The sequence below is a fragment of the Lepidothrix coronata genome, unplaced genomic scaffold (genome assembly GCF_001604755.1).
Source record: "Lepidothrix coronata isolate B3197 unplaced genomic scaffold, Lepidothrix_coronata-1.0 Scaffold14, whole genome shotgun sequence".
NCBI lineage: Eukaryota > Metazoa > Chordata > Aves > Passeriformes > Pipridae > Lepidothrix > Lepidothrix coronata.
Genome location: NW_016690194.1, coordinates 4,575,772 through 4,580,842, shown reverse-complemented (window position 1 = coordinate 4,580,842; position 5,071 = coordinate 4,575,772). Strand labels below are relative to the sequence as shown.

Here is a 5,071-nt window from a genome sequence, read left to right as displayed (position 1 = left end):
TTTCCTATTTTGTCTTGACAGTGTTTCATTTATATGATGGTGTATTTTTCCCTTGCAGCTATTGCCTCCTGTTACTCTTTATGGTAATTGAAGCTGGGCCCGAAAGACCTTAGAGGCTTGTATCTTCTCCTCACATTAGTGACACTTCAGTGATAAACTTGAACCTAAAGTTACTGAGGCGTAACTGAGGGTTCATTTGATAGCTAGTGGTTTTCAGCAGCACTGCAGGGCTTCAGGGGCTCAGCGTGAGCGAGATTGTTAATGTCCTGTGAGGGAAAACAATAACACATTTCATTAATGCGTTCATGTGTGAAGCATCCATTAGGGCGCTGGAGGTATTAATGACGTTATGCTTTAAACTGACATGTGGGGCATGACAGGAATTGCAAGGTCTGATGAGAACAGATGACAAGATAAGCAAATATTTGAATGGCTTCATTTGCCCGCAGGTCAAACTGTGGTGCAGGGGAACAGAGAAAGCTAAAACCTGGGAGAGATTAGTGTTTTCCTAGCATGGACTGAGCCACAGGAAAATTTAAGAAAGATTGTTTACTAAGTAAATAAAGAGGTCAGCAAGGACAATAAATATGTAAAAAGTACAAGCTTAATTGTTACTTAGCCGGAGTTGATAATTCTAACTTAATTTAAGTTTTTAAAACCATAGAACAATTCAAGGAATAGATATACAGACAAACATTTTTCTTATATGACTATTCTTTTAATTTTCAGTAATTCCCTTCTTTCTGCCTGCTGTAAAGGTTTAAAATTCATAGCCAAATAAGCTGCTGACTAAATCAATAAGATCACTGCACTTTGTACCAGAAGTGAGTTTTACCATGGGATTTTAGTAAACTAGCCTGTCTGCAGGTAAGCAGAAGCTGTTAGAGTTGAGACTATTTTCTCTGATTGTCATGTGTGTTGTTTATTTTGTTATTTTTGAACTAGTCTTAAATTAGCAGATGAAGGCCTATTCCCCTGTTTTGGACCATTGTTGAATTGCTACAGAAGGCTCACGGTACAAAGGATTTGACAGCTGCGACTCAGCCATTAGATGACAGTAGTGCACATCCCAGTGCCATCCAGCATAATTTAACATGAATGATCTGACATGCTTGGCAGATCCTTGAAGAAGGGGGAGGAAAAACTCCTCTGCTTACCTCTGATTCAGAATGATTTCATACAATCAGACTTTTTGTTTTCAGAAGCTGTGACACTCACTAGCTGGCTAATGCAATGCGATTCCATATAATGGCTTTTGTGTTAGTGCTGCTGTGCTAAACCAAAGTAAACAACTTTTGCATTGTCAGTCCTTTAGGATTCTTGTACATTTCATTTAAATATCTTCAATCCACCCTCATAAACATATGAACACTTCTCCCCACTTCACTCTCCTCTGATTTTCATGTGGTGATTTCCTGTCCAGATCTTTGTGCTTGTACATTAATTTGGCTTATAATAATAAAAAATTAAGCAAATATCTCTGGCACGTTTTCACACTGAAATTCTGGGAAGTTTGCTCTGAAGTTTCCATTATGATTGTTGTCACAAATATTCCTTATTTCATCTGAAAGTTTCCATCCATAGACTTGAAGGTACATCCAGACCCCTGAAGATACATTTTTGGGAGAGAAGTTGAAACCAAATCACTTCAATCCGCAGAAGTCTTCAGGAAGTGGGAAAACATGCTTTTTGACTGCATAGTTGCCAAAATGTAAAGATATTGTCAAGAACAGTGTGTGTTTTCCTTTTTAATAAGCTGCAAAATTCTGAGTGCAGTTTGCTCACTCTTATGCTTATCTTCATAGCAAGCCATCTAAGAGAGAGCATGCTAATGGACTACACGTAACTTCCTCCAGTGCCAATTAAAAAAATGAAAAAAAGTCTTAAAGTATTTGTTATCTCCTTCTCAGGGTTCTCTGCATGTCATGGCCTAAACTTACCATGCATTTTGTTTTTACAGGATTTCCAGTCTGCTTTAGAAATGGAAATGATTTTTGTAAACAGTTGAACTTTCGAATGTTTATTTGAATTGACCTTCCAAGCCTTTACTAACTTTCGTATTTCTAATGCTGAACTACTGTCTGTGATGTTGATGATTATGAGGGGTGGTGTGTGATGGTAATGCTGAACTGTAAATGGTGACGGCAAGAGCCTAAGATAAAAGGGGGCCTTTGAGCATGGATTGTCCCATGGCAACAAAGTGACACTATGGTATTTCTTAGGAAAATCTGATCTTTTCGATGAGGATATGTCTAGAGATAAACAACAAAATGTCAGATCTGCCCTTTGCCTTTCATGTTGAAAATGACTGACCAATATTTCTTCTGATAGCAGAAGATACCTTATCTAACAGAAGATATAGAGGTGACAGTTGAAGAATCTGAGGAGCCATAAGGCTGTATGGAAAGTAAGTTGAAGTTATTAGAGAGATGTAGACTGTGCTCTACACTTTATGGACAGAGGGACATGACTTACAGAATACAAACCTGAAAAATTTTTCTGCATAACTGCAATAAAACTCTTGCATGGATGCATGGTGTCTAATCAGTGAGTCCAGCCTCAGGGATATAAGTTTGTGCTTCAAGACAATAATGATGTAAAGTTTTTCCTTTTTATGGGGTATTATCCATATTGCATTCCATGGTTTTGATTTCTCACTATTACTAGAGCTCTTCTGCTTAAAATACTCAATCAGATGTGAAATCTGATTTAGGAAAAACTTCTATAGGGGCAAAAGTGGTTATGGTAGAATGAGAACTTCGAGTCTTTGTATTATTCTTGTGAGAAATGAGTTAATAGTGTGACTTTCCTTTTTCATAATTTTTATTTTTTTCCCACTAGTCATCATAAACAGTCATCAAGTTATTAAACTGTAAGAATATAGGACATATACTTTCCAGCTTTTGCTTTTACAGTTTATAGAGCCAAGCTTAAATCTTTGCAGAATAGCTCTCAATTTTTTCATTGTGAACAGCTGTGTTTTATTGGATTGAGTAATGTGTGTCGCACTGGCTTGGAATTGGAAGTTCTGAACATGACCAACCATTCAGCTGGGTCCACCAGGTCACTTTCACTTCTTGGTAGAATTCTTATGCCAACTTTTAAGAAGCACAAGAATATATTCTCACACACCCCTTGAGTTTGTTACAAGCTGAGAATTTCCATCTTACACCAGGGGCCTGGTAAATGCTCTCTTTGTCTTTGCTGTTTATTTTAAAATTAGAAGCTTTCATGTAATAAAACAAGCCGGATTGACAGGGGTTTCTCTTTGCAAAGGCAGTTCTCAAAACCTGTGTGTCTTTTGAAATTGAAGATTTGGAGTGGTTTGAGACCTTTTTAAAGACTTGTAGAGTAATTCTGTCCCATTACTCAAATAAATCTTACCTCTTGCTTTGCCTCCAAGACTTCCTCACAGTCTTACTTAATGGGTCTACTCTATAGCAAGCAGCTTTCTGCCTCTCTATTTCAGTGGCTACAGTCCATGAAGGAGAAATTCAGGACAGAGGAGGCTCTTCAAGAGATTGTGTTGAGAAGTGGATATTAGACACTGCTCTGCCTGGATGATAGTGATGGTGAGAAAGTCCTTGTCCTTCCTCCAGTGATTTTACTATATGACAAGTCCATTCTCCCAAACATTTTGTGAAATTGCAACTATGTGGTGTAAAAATTCGTTTGGGATATTGGTCACATGGAGACTGCAAATAGACTGTAACTCCAAAGGTGGAGCTCATCCACATGACCTTTTTGTTCACTGTTCATATTTTGAATGTCACTTTTATTAGAGCAGACGAGTTTGTGTTGTCTTCTTTGACAGAGTTCATAAGCTGCTGCCAGCATCTTTTCAGGGAACTCTTGGAAACTGCTAAAGAAATCCTGGAAGGAATCTAGCTTGAGTAGCAGGCAATCTGTAGTGTAAATTTCTTCCAGACCGCTGAGCAATAGGAATCACACTGTTTTAATATCTGATACAAACTTTTATATAAACAACTGCTGATTTGCAATTAGTAACTAGACAGAGTTTGTCAGAAACTGGCTACTTTGTATTTCATTGATTATCATCCACAAATGATGGTCTTTCTTTGCTGGCAAATGATTCAAGCAAAGTGATCTTTCCTATTGCTATAATGGCACATTCTGGTCATTGGACATACTTTGAAAGTCTTAAAATAAATGAAAAGAGAACTAATATAAAATGTTGGATTTGGGTTTTTCTGGGATTTGTGTGTGTGGTTTAGTTTGGGGTTTTTTTGGTGTTTTTTTGGTTTGGTTTGGTGGTTTGTTTTATTTTATTTTTTTGTTTGTTTTTTTGTTTGGTTGGTTTTGGGATTTTTTTGCTATTGATAGTCTATATATAGTACTAGGCCTTTAGAATACTTTATACGTCTATACATAGTTGAGTACTTAAGGACATTAAATAAATAAATGAAAAATAATACAGTGCTTACAACTATATATAACTGAAGTGAATTGTCTGTATCCTAAAATAAGTAGGACTCATGCTGAAGTAACAAATAACGTGCTCTTAAAAAAAATCTGATCAGCATGATTCTTCCTGCTGCAGTAAAGTGTTTGAGAAGATGGAATGGTAGAAATGGTATCTACATGAGCTGGGATTACAAAGATTTTAAATACACTGCTAGCAGCATATCTCTGAGATCAGTGTTCCAATGACTTCATTAGCAAATGCATAAATGATGTAAGAGGATCAAATTTGGCTTTAGGACCTTGCTCTGCCACAGATTTTGAAAAATGAACACAAGAGAAAGGAGAAGAATGGTGTGGTTAAGCAGCCTGGCAGTTTTTGTTTGAGCCAGTTTAGTGAGAGAAAGTGAAATAGAGTACAAGAAGAGAATGAAGATACAGAGTTTAAAACTGGTGAAAGGAGAAACATCTGAGGAAGAAGACAATGGGTCAGACAAGCTGGCAAACGAATAATTGTTTAACAACTAGCACTTAAGAATTTGCACTGTTAAAAAATTGGTGGATTTTCCTGTTGTACTACGTACTGTGGCTTTGGCAAAGGTTGTCTGGCAAGCAAATGACAGAGTTTCTGAATATTGTTCTCAGATAC

General features: G+C 37.0%; 1 long non-coding RNA gene across 1 annotated transcript in view; it reads left to right on the top strand.

The window, feature by feature from the left end:
- Positions 1 to 4,190, top strand: part of LOC108493177 — a 22,921-nt gene extending 18,731 nt beyond the window's left edge. Inside the window, exons 2-3 of the long non-coding RNA XR_001873389.1 lie at positions 2,335 to 2,407; positions 3,470 to 4,190. This is a non-coding gene — a long non-coding RNA (uncharacterized LOC108493177). The remainder of the gene's footprint in view (positions 1 to 2,334; positions 2,408 to 3,469) is intronic.
- Positions 4,191 to 5,071: the final 881 nt, after the last annotated feature.